Consider the following 16,841-nt stretch of genomic DNA (forward strand, 5'->3'; position numbering starts at 1 on the left):
TTGGTGTGTCCTGTCACAGTGATTGCTGTATATGTGTTTTGTTTCTGCTAGATGCTTGATTTAGTGCTAATATTGGATGCTGGAAATGTCAATTGGACACGCTGAAATAAAAAGGGAACTTCCTTAGATGTTCTTTCTCTCTCTCTCTCTCTCTCTTTCTCTTTCTCTGGCAAGTGTTTTTCTAACTCTCTTGGGATTCTCCTGCAGAGGACTTGGGATCACAAGGAAGGGACATTTTCAAGGACAAATGCTGTGTCATCACGGCTTTGGACCTGAACTGGATTACAGTACAATGTGACATTGAGCTCAGATTTATAAGAGAAAAGGCGAAAATGTGGTACAGACATTTGCGCTTTATAGCAGATCTCTCAGTTTCAGATGTTGAGGCTGTTGGATTGTTTTTGCTCTTTTCAGAGTGCTTTTGACAAGTGCGTATGTTCATATGTGTTTGAGACATTTAAATTCAAAGGATTGGGGTTTCAACACCATACCCACCATCTAAGATATCTAGATGAATAATTACCTGATGGTGCAGGACAAGGAACACTTTGTTTCACTCATAGATGTTTCTCCCAGATTCCTTAGGAGCAATAAGACATTATGACAGAAAAACATTATAAGGCATTAAATGATAAATGTTTAAGTTTGGTTAGATTAGAGATAACCAATTAATGTGAATAGAACATCTTCAAAAATGTGGTCTTTGATGAATTTGAAGATAAATATTTGAGTTCATATTGAGATTCGAGAATTCTTGAGATTCTTGAAATCTGAAACAGCCATAAGGGACTTGTGATTACTATAGTGAGATGCTTTTCTCGATTTTAATCTCCAGTTATCCTCTATTTAATCTTACTGTGTAATAAAAATATATTATATATCATTTACAATTTTTATTTTTTTCCCTTAAATTTGTGGGGTTTTTACACAGAAAAAATAATCTAACTTTAGTTTATATTTTATAATTTCTGTCAGCAGCCCAGTTATTGTCAACTAATGTATTTAAAACAATCTGTTTCATCATTTAAATTAAATAAATAATTACAGTCAAAACAGTATCTGCCCAGTAAGCAGCCAACCAACAATAAATCTGAGAGAAACCAAAGAGCTAGTGTCATTTATCATCATGGACACTCGTTCCCATCTGGTCTTGAATCACGGTTCTGTGCTATGAATTATACTAGATAAGACACAAGTGAGGGTCAGTACCACAATGGATCATAGCCTTTATTGGCAGGGGAGCAATATTTAAAACCTGCCCTGTGGGATTGTCTTATAGAGAGGTCAAGAGACAAAAAATTTACAATTCCATTGAGGAATTCCATTTTTTATAAGGATAAATGCCTCTTTCTTTCAGAATATAGCTCATTAGTTTGAAAAGCATCACTGTAGTGACAGTGATCTGTCTCAAACTCCATCAACAAATCCGTTCCTTATTTACTCAAGCCATGTATAATTATTTCTCCTATGGATCAAAAAAAAAAAAGGGTTTTAGCAGGATGCCCAAGTTGCTCTCTCCGTTAGATGGTGAACAGATTTTGTGAAGTTGCACAAAGGACAAAAACTTCTAATAAAGCAGTCTTCAGAATCCATATAACAGGTTTACAAGAACAAACCATAAGTCATTGAACATCTTGACATTTATCAGACCTGCTGAAAAGACAATCGAATGTCGTGTTTTGCAACCAGGCTTAGTTCACCAATAAATCCACTCTCCTTGTGTTGTTCTAAACCTGTATGACTTTCTGCTTGCTGCAGAACACAGAAGGAGACATTTTAAATAGTCTTTTAAAGAGTCTTTCAGCTGTTTTTGCCCATACATTACTGGTCAATGGGGTCCAAAATTTCCAAGCTTCAAAAAGGACATAAGAGACTTGTATATTGGTTTAATCAGTGGTTAAATCAAAGTTTTCTGAGGCAATATGATCACTTAATGAATAGACAAATGTGACATCATGACATTAAGTCACGTGACACACAAAAACCAATGGACCCCACTGGCTTTTATTCTACAGACACAAACAGCTGAGAAATTCTTCCAAAGAATCTTATCTGTGTTCCGCAGAAGTAGAAAAAAATCAATTTGCAATGACACAAGGGAGCATAAATGATGACAGAATATTCTTTTTTAATCAGCCTCAAATCAAAATTTACCTTTACACATTTGAAAGCCAGTGTGAAAGTAAAATTGTAGCTCTGAAAAGAAGGTGGGGTTGTTCGCCTGTTTGTCATGGAGCAGTGAAAACTTATTAAACCTCAGTAAAAAAACGCAGATGCTTAATTGAAGAGCCATGTAAGTGACAATAAACTGAAAGATACAATCCGTAAATAATGAGGAAGGGCAGCTTTACCCTGAGGATAAAGCACTGAGGCTAAAACAAGCCTGTGAAACATGTTAAAAGAGTCCACCCAGGGTGATTTGAGAAGATGTACTGATACACTGATATGAATTCGTTATTTATGACATTTCAGTTATAATCTCCATAGAGCTGATTTAGTATGATGTGAGCAGTTCAAACAGCTCAAGAGTTTTTGAATAGTTACCACCCTCGCATGTGTTTGTGCGTCTAGCTCAGCCCAAGGGCCACAAAAACCCTCATTAAGTGGCAAACAGAGCGGTCTGGAGCCGCTGGGATGTGCGGGGAGCACTCATTTTCATCTCACCGAGCTCAATCAGATGGCTTTCCAGTGGAAATATTTAACCATCAGTAATGAAATGCCTGAAGACAAGATCTGATTCTGAAATGTGTGTGTACAAGAAAACAAAAACAAAAAAGAATAAGCATTTTGTTAGCATACACAGATAATTTTGATAATAAATGTAATAATAATTTCAAATAATCCTGGTTTCACGACACTTTGTCTTAATGGGTCAGTTTCAGATGTCACTTTTTAATACAAAATATTTAATCTGCCATAATAGTTTAATGTAATTAACATAACTTGTGTGATTTTCCCAACGAATTTGATATATGTGACTAATTGTGATTAATTCAGTTAAATAATCTGCACGTCATGTAATTAATTCAATTAAAGTTTGTAATTGCTTGACAGCCATAATGAATGCTCTTACTGAGCTCTGATCAGCAGTAACAGGCTGTAGATGAAAACGTGGTGAGTTAATGCAGTCACCCTTGGTGGAGAACAGGAAGTGTTGGCCTGTTTTTGACAGCAGAACTTTCTGTTCCTGTATTATGTGGTTTGCTGCAGCATCTTTTAGTAAGCTCCTCTGTGTCTTTGGGACTTACAGTTTAGATTCTTCTCATACTTCCTGCATTTGACAGTCATGGTACAGAATGGTTATAGTTTGCATACATTTTTTAATTTTTTGTCGGTTTATAAATATTTGTTTCCCGATATCGATATTTGTGTTTCTGCTGATAGTCAGTGTGACTTCAGCTTTCTGTTTCTGTTGTATTTGCTTGATGCCAGCTCTAATTCCTTCTTGTTTATTACCATAGTTAATTTTTTTTAAGCAATACCAAAAGACTTCAATTTATGCTGAGAAAAACAACAACAACTCATTTTTCAGTTTGTGATTGGTTATGGTGTCATGTCTGCTAATTCGTCAGACAGCAGTTTGTGTCAGAACGTGCACCGTAATGATCAGTCATTCATAGTGTGACAACTGTGTGCTGTGAGTACTGACTTATTGTGTCTGTAAGAACTGAAGAATAAAATGCCTTTCTATAGTTTAGATTTTTTTACTGGAAATCAAGACAAAAATAATGATAACTGTAATATTTTGTCTCAGTGAGTAATATCGATAAACTCTGTGCTTGGATAATGAAACACCTTTTTAGATTAGTATGAAAAACACTCAAGGTGTGTAAGAAAAAACACTCAAGGTATGATTATTCAGTTCCAGTTTTCAGGTTCAGTCTAATTTATTTATATAGCACATATCAATCATCAAGGTGCGATGGTGCTACTGTATACAATGGTATTTTGAGTAGTTAATGAACAAATAGCTTGCATTAGAGTTCAGTCCAAAAACATTGCGATCATGTGAGATACTGTGGAACCAAATAAGTACACTTTAGCTTACTTTAAAAAAGACTACTTGTTAGAAAAAAATATTAACTTTAACTAAGCATTAAGGTACGCCCATGCTTTATTGTGAGTAAGTAATGAAAAAAATATATAGTTTAAACATATTAAATGCAGTTAACTTTGTGTAGGTGAAATATGGTTAAAGTGGTCTGCTGATATACAGACTAGAATGTATTGTAAACTAAAATATTATTTAATATCATTAACAATGAAACTTGTATGTAATGTATTTAAATATATTTGCAATAATGACGTTTGGTATATTAATATATATGAAATACTGATTAACGCACTACAGTTAAAATTATAATCAATTACTTATAAATGTGCTTTAGGCCCAATCCCAATTATATTTTATACCCCTTCCCCTTCCCTCTACCCCTCTGCCTACCCTTTCCCCTTGTCACTTGAAACATAGTGTCAAGGGGTAGGGGAGAAAATATTCCCCTAAGTAGGGTGACCATAGGCGCCGTTCGTACAGGACACGTCCCAGCCAGGATTTTAATATTGCCTAAAATATCCAGGTTTTGGCTATTTGCACTGTGCAGGTTGATCGTTGTGTAACATTCATGAGAGCTATACTGCCCTACAAAGCAAAAAGGCAGTAACATTAACATAGTTATTGTCATTTTCATGACATTCAAGGCATCCTTTGTTATGTGACAAAACATCTTATCTGAAATGTGTGTCGTTTTGGAGAAAAATGGTAGTTGTTTGTACAGTAATACTTAGGCTGGATGACAGGATAACTTTTAAGTCATTTTTCTCAGTTCTGCACTCTGCGTAGTTACTGCCTTTTTGCTTTGTAGGGCAGTATAAAGAGCAGAGCAGATGGCTCCTTATACTTTCGAATCGCTTTAGTGTTTGTTCGTTCGTTTGACTTGAAGCATTGTGAACATGTTTTTTTTGGATTTGTGCGCAGCGACGCTTCAAGTCAATCGAACGAACAAACAAACAAACACAAGCGCATATTTGCATCGCTTTGATCGTTCTAGATCTCACTTTCTCACACACAGCCCCACGATTGGTCGATTATGTACAATACCTGCATGTTGTTGGTCAAACTACTATGCCGTCACACGTCATCATTCGTCGTCTAGCACTTACAATACACACATATACTGGTGTGCTGGTGTTTAAATACTGAATCCCTACATTATATTTTCCAGCGTTGAAGAGGATACAATCGCTGTTTTTAAGTAAACTCTCTCTAAAAAGATAAACGCACCGATGCGAATACACGCAACTTCCATCTCTCTCTCTCTCTCTCTCTCTCTCTCTCTCTCTCTCTCTCTCTCTCTCTCTACCTCTCGAATAGGCAATATTTGAGAAAATGGTTTAGCGATTTCTAATTATTGGGGGGATTAGCCCCCATCAATGTCTAGGGCAGTTATCCCCCTGATCATATGTTGTGGCACTATCATGCAGTCTGTAATGATATGACGTTAGCAAATATTAGCGATTTTTTTGCAAACATTTCTTTGAGTAACATGACCATTAATATGAACTCACAATTGAATGTAACATAAAACAAATGATAACTTTTCATTAAAATCTTTATTTTTGCCAAAAAAAAAGCTTACATTTATGTGTCTTTTGAAGTGTGGTCCTGAAAAATCTTTGTTTGAAGGGCTATCTGGCCCTTACTCTTACCCCTATAGTCAGCTGCAAATATGTATTGACCCCAAAAAAATCCTAACAAAACGTTTCTCAGTGGTTTACAGTAGTATCAAATGTACTTAAAAACATACTAAAAGTTTACCAAAGTTTGACTCCAAGAAAGGCCCCGTTTTAAAAATGGCAGCCGCCAGGTCCTTAAAATGACCTTTACTCCTTTGTATTCCTCCTATACCAGATATATTGGTGCCTGATACATGTTTATATTCTAATTAGCATATTTGCATGATAGATAAGTGATTACAAGTCCAATTATATATTAAAGCAATTGATTAAAAGCGTATTTATGGGAAAAATATGTACAATTTCCCTTAAGTACAGGTACATGTAAAAATATATATATATATATAGAATATGGAAAAGTTCTTTATTTTTTGTAATTTAATTTAAAAAAGCAAACTTTTTTATATTCTAGATTCATTGCACACAAACTGAAATATTTAAAGAGTTTTTTGTTTGAGTTCTGATGATTATGACTTAAGCTTAAGTATCTCAAAAAAGATCAATCCCCAAAAAAATTACAAAACAGAAATGTTTAAGATCTCCAAAGTAGGTTTAATTATGCACTCAATACTTGGTTGGGGCTCCTTTTGCAATTACTGTCTGTGGCACTGCAGGTTGCTTTGATGGGGCCTTCAGCTCCTCTGTATTGTTTTTATCAATACAGATATGTTACTTATCTCAGATGTTACTTATCTTCCTCTTCACAATACCCCATAGATTCTCTGTGAGGTTCAGGTCAGGTGAGTTGGCTGGCCAATCAAGCACAGCAATATCATGGTCAGCAAATCACTTGGAAGTGGTTTTGGCACGGTGGGTAGGTTGTCAGGGTTTTGTACTGTTTGTACTTGTTGTTTTTCTCGGCCATGTGCTCCTTTAGCCCCTCCTCCTTGTTTCATTTTTAACACACCCTCTTGTTAGCCTGGTTAGTCTTATTGTGCTCACCTGTCCCTCATATATTTTCCTCCCTATTTATAGTGCCCCTTACCCTTTCGTGTTTGCTGGTTCATGGTCATTTTCACCCCCTCTGTCTCTCTCTGAATATGTGTCTGTGTCTCCTTGCCTGGTTGTTCTTGTGCCCTTGTCTAGTCCTTGTAGTTCTATGTTTTTGGCTTGCTCCTTATTTTAGTAATTTGTTTGTTCTTGCGTTTGGCTTTTATTTGTAATATTTTTCTAGTCTTGATTCTTGGTTTTGTTTGATTATTCTATAAGTTGGATAAATTGGCAATTTCTTATTTTGTTACTTTACCTTTTATTAGTTCATTGGCTTATATCTTATACCTTGTCTTGAGTTTAATTTGTGTTTTTTTGGAGCTTTGTCCTGTCTAGTCTTGTGTTCGAGTTCCTGACCTTTCCCTTTGTGTCCTGCCCTGGTTCTACCTACCTGGCACTTGGTCTGTTTCAGAGTCAGTGGTCAACAAGTGCCTGAGCTCTGCTCTTTGGTGCCTTGTGTGGTCTCCTCCATCATCCTGGTTTTGCTGCCCCCTCTGTTGCCAAGTACTCTGCCAGTTGTTTCCTGAAGCTTTCCCAGTGGCCTCCCCTAGCTGTTCCTGTTTACTGTTTTCTTGTTGTGGTATCTATTGTTCACTTCACTACCCTCTTGTATCAGTCTTTTTGTCAATAAAACCTTATTACCTCACACTGCAATTGGGTCCTCCCTCCTAGATCCCTGACATAGGTGCTAAATTCCTGCTACAAAATTAAATCAGCCATTAAGCTTGTTAGCAGATGGAGGAATAAAGTGCTACAAAATATCCTGGTAGATGGCTGCATTGACTTTGGACTTGATAAAACATAATGAACCAACACCAGCAGACGTCACGGCCCTCAAATCATCACTGACTTCAGAAACTTCACACTGGACTTTGGATTCTGTGCCTCTCCAGTCTTCCTCCAGACTCCAGACCTTGTTTTCCAAATGAAATGCTAACTTTACTTTCATCTGAAAAGAAGACTGTGAACCACTAAGCAACAGTCCAGTTCTTTTCCTCCTTAACCCAGGTGAAATGCTTCTGATGTTTTTATTTTTCTGGCTCAGGAGTGGCTTGGTTTTAGGAATGTGACAGCTGTAGCCCTTTTCTTGAAGGTGTCTGAGCATGATGACTCCTGATGCGCTGACCCCGGCTTCAGTCCACTCCTTGTGAAGCTCTCCCAAGTCCTTGAATCTGCTTTTCCTGACAATCTTCCCAAGGCTGAAGTCATCCCTGTTGCTTGTGCACCTTTTCCTACCACACTTTTTCCTTCCAGTCAACTTTCTATGAATATATTTTGATACAGCACTCTGTGAACAGCCAGCCTTTTCGGCAATGACCTTCTGTTTTTGTTTGGGCAAAATGGTATACACTGTGCTGTCAACAACATTTCAATGAGTCAAGCAATATCAAATGTCAGTATTCTCTTCTACCATCTTCTGAATTGCTGAAAATTGTGAATTTAGTTTTGTTGGGTTTAGTATAATGCCACCTTTATACTCAAAAACATCTATAGAGGATGCATTACATATGTATTACCTTATTAAAATTGAAATGAGTGACCATTTTAGAGGTTTCACACACAGGCCTCTGTTCTGGCTAATACAGGGTTGTTTATGATCAAAGTTATACAACTCCAATTTAAGTTACTTTTGGGTGCAATAACTTTTACATTGAATGTAAAGTCTGTGTTTTAGCAAAAAAAAAAAAATCAGGTACTGAGTAAGAGTTACATGACATAGGCTAAATTGTTTATATCTCTGTTTCACCCCAAACAATTGATAAAACCTTACAGTATTCTCACAAAATCATGTATTCCATAAGTATGTAATCATGTCAGTGCAATTTAGACAAGTCCAATGGATTCATAGACCCAGAAAACATGGGGTTAGACACCAAGTTTACTTGTCTAAGTAAAATAATGAAGGAGTTAAGATATTTTAAGGGCTCCCTGCCCATCTTGGACACCATCTTGAAAATTACACCTTTCTAGTGGTCAAACTTTGGTAAACTTTTAGTATGTTATTAAGGACACATAATACTAAAAAAATCAGCTGAGAAACCTTTTGTTAGAATTTTTTTTGGGTTAGGTGTTTTATTTTCATATATGCAGCTGCCTACTACCCCTCCAACCAAAAGAGAATCGGGAAAGGGGAAGGGCTAAGGGGTAGAATTGGGATTGGGCCTTAGTAAACACATCACCATAAGTGTACTGCTTTGAAGCGCAACAAAAAATTCTTAAAACTGATTATAAATGTACTTGAAAATAAATATTTTCATTTGACGCTGTTACAAAGCAGACCATTTACAGGTGTACTTAAGTATGTACTTAAAGGTCCCGTTCTTCGTGATCCCATGTTTTAAACTTTAGTTAGTGTGTAATGTTGTTGTTAGAGTATAAATAATATTTGTAAAATTCTAAAGCTGAAAGTTCAATGCCAAGCGAGATATTTTATTTAACAGAAACAGAAAGTTTTTTGACCAACCTCCGCCCACATGAATACACAAAAAGGGGGCGTGGTCTTGTTCCGCTCCGGCGGAGAAGGAGGAAGAGTTGCATTTGTGTTTGTCGTCATGTCGGCGAAACGCCGTTATTTTCATCTCTGAGTCCAATCACCTTTGCTTGGGCTTCCCATGGACACTGTACTTAGAGATCAATGGTTAAAATTTATGTTTAACTCAGTTCCCAAAAATTATAATCCACATGTAAAACTATGTGCAGCACATTTTGCTGAGGACAGCTTCCTCAATCTCAATCTCAATCAGTTTAATGCCGGATTCGCACAAAGATTATTCTTGAAAGATAGAGCAGTTCCCTCTTTGTCTGTAGAAGGCATTGTTTATGGACCACAACCGGTAAGTGTATTTTATTATTTAAGTTGGTGCGTTTAACAGTTTCTGTAACTTATTACACAAAGGGCAACGCTGTTTAGCTTTGTTAACTAGATGTTATGGCTGTGCAAAAAAATCTTTGTTTTATGTTTTGTTTCTTGTAGTGTCAGCACATGGCCTTGTTGTTTTTCTCGGCCATGTGCTCCTTTAGCCCCTCCTCCTTGTTTCCTTTTTAACACACCCTATTGCACACTGTAAACACAATCAAAGCTTCAAAAAAGCACAAAAAACGGGACCTTTAAGTCATTAAAGTTAACTGTTTTTAACTACACTAAAATGGCCTTTTATTTTACTACAAGTGCACATGCAGTACCATTAAGCACACTTATTTTTTACACTGAAAGAGTAACATGAATCATGTGAGACCAGACTGTCTCTGGACTCTTTATATAATCACCTAGAAATATGGAGATTTGTTGCATAAATACAAATAAATAGATTATAATCCACAATTTAACATAACTGTAAAGAGATAAAAAAAAAAAAAATTACATAATGAAAAATAAAAAGAATCAGATCCAAAACTAAATGTACTGGGTATTTGTGAGTATACATGTATAATAAAAACTGTGCATTTACTTTGAATGCTGTTAACCAAAAACTAGTAAATCTGATTCATATGAAATATTGTTTGAGTTATTTAATGTTTTAACCAATGAATATCTCTTATCTTACATTTATATGCATTTCTATTTAACACACCTGCAACGCATTAAAAAAAAAACTACTTTTTTTCTCCTCAAACAATGTAATAACTTCTTAATACTTTTAATTAACGTTTGAAAATATTATTTATAATATTTTATACTTTGCTAGATCCACATTGCTGTTCATATCCATCTTAAATCCATCTACAGTGTGCCTGTAGCTTTCTCTATTTCAGTTTAATCACGTGCTAGAAAGTCTTAAGTCCTTCTCAAGCTGAAGGGCAAACTCATCTAATCTGCGGCCTATTATGCATCAAACTAAGATTGATGTAAAGACACAAAGCACAGCCATCAAGTTAGCATGTTTAAACATTTGCTCGCTGAAATATAAATAATTTCTAATCAGTGAATTTATAACCACAAACAATCTGGATTTTATGTGTCTAAATGAACTTGGCTAGAAGACAGCTGCAGTGCAACAGTCCTCAACGAAGCAGCCCCTCCTTACTTTACTTTCATGAGTGTCTGCAGGACTGTTAGGAGAGGTGGAGGTGTAGCTGCTCTATTTAAAGATGTCTATCAATGCAAGCAAGTGTCATTTGGTCATTACTTGTCTTTTGAATATCTAGGGATTGTGCTGAAAGGTGCTCCACGCATTCCGTTTATTATTATTTACAGGCCTCCAAAATACTCTCCAGCCTTTGTTGAAGAGGTCACAGAAATGTTATCAATGATTTCCTCAGAGTTTGACTGTTTTGCTATTGCAGCGGATTTTAATATTCACATAGACAATGCAGAAATCAAAACTACAAAAGAAATGATAACGGTTCTAAACACTTTTGACTTGACTCAGCATGTGCATGGACCCACACACAAAGGTGGACACACTGTGGATCTAATCATCAGTAAAGGTCTAAACATTTCATCCATTGTTATTAAGGACGTAGCACTATCTGATCACTTCTGTATTTTCTTTGATATATTGATCTCTGCTACCACTGAATCTAGATCTGTCTCTGTCAGAAGAAGATGCATCAACGAGAACACTAGTGTGCTATTTATGGAGGCTATATCTTTAACACCAAGCATTTCTGCAGACTCTGTTGATCTTCTCCTTGATTCCTTTAACTCAAAAGTTAAGAATGTTATTGATGATATTGCTCCAATAATAGTCAGTAAGAAAACAAACAGACAGAAATCAGTTTTTGGAGAAGATCAACAGCAGTTCAGACTTTGAAAAGACAATGCAGAAAAGCTGAGCGTATATGTGGCGGAAGACGAAACTTGAAATTCACTATAGCATCTATAAAGACAGCCTTCATGCTTTTAATGTGAAACTAGCCACAGCTAGACAGAATTTCTTCTCAAACCTTATAAACAGTAATTTAAATAACACTCATACTCTTTTTTTCCACTGTTGAGAGACTGACAAACCCCCCAAGTCAGATTCCCACTGAAATGCTCTCAGACTGCAAATGCAATGAGTTTGCTTCCTTCTTTTCTGAGAAGATTAATATCAAGTAATACAGAGGTCAGACAGATTCAGCCGCAAAACAAAAAGACACTATGTCTATTTTTGAAGAAATTGATAGCAAAATTTTGGAAGACATAGTGCAGCACCTAAAATCGTCAACCTGCTATCTTGACACACCATCTTTTTTCAAAAGTGTGCTTAACAGTTTAGAAGCAGATCTATTAGAAGTAGTAAATGCCTCACTTCTTTCTGGGACATTTCCAAACTCCCTGAAAACAGCAGTTGTTAAGCCCCTCCGGAAAAAGAGCAATCTTGATAACACCATTTTGAGCAATTATAGACCAATATCTAATCTTCCTTTTATAGGCAAAATTATAGAAAAGGTAGTTTTTAATCAGCTGAATAAATAATTAAACTCAAATGGACACCTGGACAATTTTAAATCTGGTTTCCGACCGCATCATAGCACAGAGACAGCACTCATTTAGATAATAAATGGTATTCGCTTAAATTGTGACTCTGGCAAAAGTGAAAGTGAAAAAAAGTGAAAGTGACGTGACATTCAGCCAAGTATGGTGACCCATACTCAGAATTTGTGCTCTGTATTTAACCCATCCACAGTGCACACACACAGAGCAGTTAACACACACACACACTGTGAACACACACCCAGAGCAGTGGGCAGCCATTTATGCTGCGGCGCCCGGGGAGCAGTTGGGGGTTCAATGTCTTGCTCAAGGGCACCTAAGTCGTGGTATTGACGGCCCAAGATTCAAACCCAGAACCCTAGGGATAGGAGTCAAACTCTCTAACCACTAGGCCATGACTCCCCCAAAAATAAATAATGTGAAAGTCATGACATTTGCCAGGTATGGTAACCCATACTCAGAACTGGTGCACTGCAATTAACCCATCCAAGTGCACACACACCCGAAACAGTGGGCAGATATAGATCCAGCACTCAGGGAGCAACTGAGGGTTCAGTGCCTTGCTCAAGGGCACTTAAGAGGGTGGAAGAGAGCACTTTTCATTCACTCCCCCCCCACCTACAACTCCTGCCAGCACCTAGACTCGAACCTGCAACTTTTAGGTTACAAGTCCAAGTCTCTAACCATTAGGCCACAGCTGCCCCTTAAAATATTGGTGCTGGTATTGCTAGATCTCAGTGCTGCGTTTGACACTGTCGATCAGAACATACTACTAGAGAGACTGGAAAACTGGGTCGGGCTTTCTGGGATGGTATTCAAATGGTTCAGGTCATACTTAGAAGGGAGAGGTTATTATGTGAGTCTAGGAGAGCAATAAGTCTAAGTGGACGTCCATGATATGACAAGGCTCAATTCTTGCACCGCTCTTGTTTAGCCTGTATATGCTTCCACTAAGTCAAATAATGAGAAAGAACCAAATTGCCTATCACAGCTATGCTGATGATACCCAGATTTACCTAGCCTTATCTCCAAATGACTACAGCCCAATTGACTCCCTCTGCCAATGCATTGTTGAAATTAATAGTTGGATGTGCCAGAACTTTCTTCAGTTAAACAAGGAAAAAACGTTGAAGTTATTGCATTTGGAAACAAAGATAAGTTTTCAAGGTGAATGCATGCCTTGACTCTAGAGGTCAAACAACTAAAAATCAAGTCAGGAATCTTGGTGTGATTCTGGAGACAGACCTTAGTTTCAGTAGTCATGTCAAAGCAGTAACTAAATCAGCATACTATCATTTAAAAAACATTGAAAGAATCAATGTTTTGTTTCCAGCCAAGACTTGGAGAGACTTGTTCATGCCTTTATCAACAGCAGGGTGGACTATTGTAATGGGCTCCTCACCGGCCTTCCCAAAAAGACCATTAGACAGCTGCAGCTCATCCAGAACGCTGCTGCCAGGATTCTGACTGGAACCAGAAAATCTGAGCGTATATCACAACAGTCCTCAGGTCCTTACACTTGCTTCTAGTTACATTTAGGATTGATAAAGTACTTTTACTTGTTTATAAATAACGAAATGACCTAGGACCAAAATATATTGCAGATATGTTCACTGAATATAAACCTAACAGACCACTCAGTTCATTAGGATCGAGTCAGTTAGAAATACCAAGGGTTCACACAAAACCAGGGGAGTCCGCGTTTAATTACTATGCCACCCACAGTTGGAATCAGCTTCCAGAAGAGATCAGATGTGCTAAAACATTGGTCTAGACTTAAATCTAGACTCAAAACTCATCTATTTAGCTGTGCATTTATTGAATGAGCACTGTGCAATGTCCGAACTGATTTCACTGTATTTTACGTATTTGCTGTATTTTATGTAAAATCATTTTCTATTTCTAACTGTTTTAAATTCATTTTAAATAAGACAATTTTTTTAATCATTTCCAAAGTTTTAAAATTGCTTGTTTTATTTTTGTTATTATTTTACTTTCATTTATGTAAAGCACTTTGAATTACCATTGTTTATGAAATGCGCTATATAAATAAACTTGCCTTGCCTTGCCTTAAATGAGAATGTGCTACGATTGGTCAGCTAAATGCGGCTGTTATCTGATTGGCTTGAGTTCTACCTATTTGTGGATTGTCCGCATGTTTTGATGCTCGAAATTTTTCAAAATCCACAAATGCACAGAAAGCCATTCATAAATGAAGGCCGAGCAAATTTGTGTTTGTAACCTAAAAAGATATTTGTGAATATGTTTTTTATTGGCAAATCTCATTTTATTTATTTGTGAATTTAATTCATGTTTGTAAAACTCTTAGATTTATTTGTGGATCTCATTATTTGTCAATATGTTTATTTATTTATTTATTTATCATTTTAAATTTTTTTGTGGATCAGAATCTATTTGTTTGGAATTATGCAAAAAATATCTCTCCATGTAGAGCATTGTACCAATATCTGAGTAACTGAATAGAAAAAGTCTCACAGTGGACACAGCATGAAATTAACCATTTCACTGTCAGCACTTCACCTTCCTAATACTCATCTGGACAGAATCATAATATTAAATGATTTCATACCATCAAACATTGATTATATCTGTCCTATCAGTAACCCAGGATGCAATCGTTTGAGTGATTTATGAGTTGAACTAAAGTTGAAGTTTGTCAGCTGGAGTCTTGTGATGGCTTGTGATGCTCATTCATTAAAACAATTTAATTAGGGCCAGCTACTGCTCTTTGAGCGAGAGGAGGCGGATGGAGGCAGAGTCTGGGAAGAGCCGCAGGTCAGAAGGGTGCTGATTCCACTGCTCTGAATCCCACACAGACACACACACACACACACAGAATGCACAATCTTCATCTTTGTTCAAGATCTCTGCTGTGATAGAGCACCTCGTTATCCTGCACGTGATCCAGGAACTGTGATACATGCTCTAGAAGATGTTTTTAGTCATCAAATGAAAATGTGAGAAATAGGAGAGTCTCTTGTCTTCAGGGTAAGATTTTAAATTTAGGATTCTTATGATTGTAAATCAAAAAATTTCCTTTTTTGTTCATTTTTCTCAGTCTGACATCAGGACACAAGACACATGGTTTATATTATATTATATTATATTATATTATATTATATTATATTATATTATATTATATTATATTATATTATATTATATTATATTATATTATATTATATTATATTATATTATATTATATTATATTATATTTGACACTTTACAATGCCATAAACATTCATTAAACTACAGAAAATATAACATAAAATCCAAATGTACATAAGTGATTACAAAAATTATTCAGAAACTTGATTATTTAAACTAAACACTTTCAAATGTGGAGTGTCACGTGGGAATACTGGGAATATCAGTTTACAGATTTTGACTGTAGATTATATGTTTTTTTGTTCTTAAAACTGTACAATTAACATCATTTTACTGTAAAAATTACATGGAATGTCTGGTTAGACCTTTTACAGTTTTTCCCTGTATATAGTATGGGAACTTACTGTTAAACTAACAGGTTTTCTCTCTTTTATCTGCAATCCCACTGTAGAAAAAATATCACCCAATGTCATCCCTCTGTAAGACAGCAATAAAAAGGCAAAATTCGTGGCTGGTCCTCAGTCAAGCATTACGAGCTGACCCAACCATTCCAGTGGATTTATCCCCCTGAGCCACAGCGTCACCGGTCAGCGTCTTTAATTTCTCACTTCACTGAGTCTGTACACTCGTCACAGAAGCAGCAGCTTGAATTATTCCCACCATAAAGCAGAAAAAATGCAGTTAGATAATGTACGACCACCGTAACTCTATTATTATGCTCAGTTTTGTCACAGCTGTGGGCCTGAGATGGGGTGAGCATATTCTCACGCCAGGGATAAAGTAGCAAACAGCTGTTTAAAGGGAATTGGAGGCTAGCTGTGAAGGTTAGAGAGTCCAGCAGGCCTTGGTCATCTTACTGTGTCGTTTTAAATGATCTGTCATTGGAGGACTTGTCGAACAGCTGCAGTTTGTCAACAATACACACCCAAGGTTATGAGCCAGAATAGGCTGAGGTAGCAGCTTCAGAGTTATCAGGTAAAACATTTAAATACTGTGGCACAGTTCAATTCATGAGCTTTAATATGAACTGTTTCTGTATGTATTTATAGTTCAAGTTTCTAAAGGTTTTCAAATAAGTTGATACGAAAAGTGTGTGTGTGTGTGTGTGTGTGCGTGTGCGTGTGCGTGTGCGTGTGTGTGTGTGTGTGTGTGTGTGTGCGTGTGCGTGTGCGTGTGTGTGTGTGTGTGTGCGTGTGCGTGTGCGTGTGCGTGTGTGTGTGTGTGTGTGTGTGCGTGTGCGTGTGTGTGTGTGTGTGTGTGTGTGTGTGTGTGTGTGTGTGTGTGTGTAATAAGAATCCATTTTTCCTGGTAAGTGATCCTGTCAGTATATGTGAAGATTGAGCTTGGCTAATATTTAATGAAGCCACACTGGCACTGATACAAGCATTATTATGCAAACATAATTGCAAGATTGAAGATGCAATTAAAATGGCTGTAACACTGACACGTTTTGGAGGTACTAAAATCAATTCGATCTTTAATACAAGACACGGTGTAAAATTGAATTCAAGTCCATTTTATCCACACAAGGACACACGCAACACAATGTTTGTAAATATATTATTTTGTTGTT

General features: G+C 36.6%; 1 protein-coding gene across 1 annotated transcript in view; it reads left to right on the forward strand.

The window, feature by feature from the left end:
- Positions 1-16,841, forward strand: part of LOC132128921 (synaptotagmin-2-like) — a 43,240-nt gene that overhangs the window by 1,154 nt on the left and 25,245 nt on the right. The gene's annotated exons all lie outside the window — the stretch shown is intronic.

The sequence above is a fragment of the Carassius carassius genome, chromosome 46 (genome assembly GCF_963082965.1).
Source record: "Carassius carassius chromosome 46, fCarCar2.1, whole genome shotgun sequence".
Taxonomy (NCBI): Eukaryota; Metazoa; Chordata; class Actinopteri; order Cypriniformes; family Cyprinidae; genus Carassius; species Carassius carassius.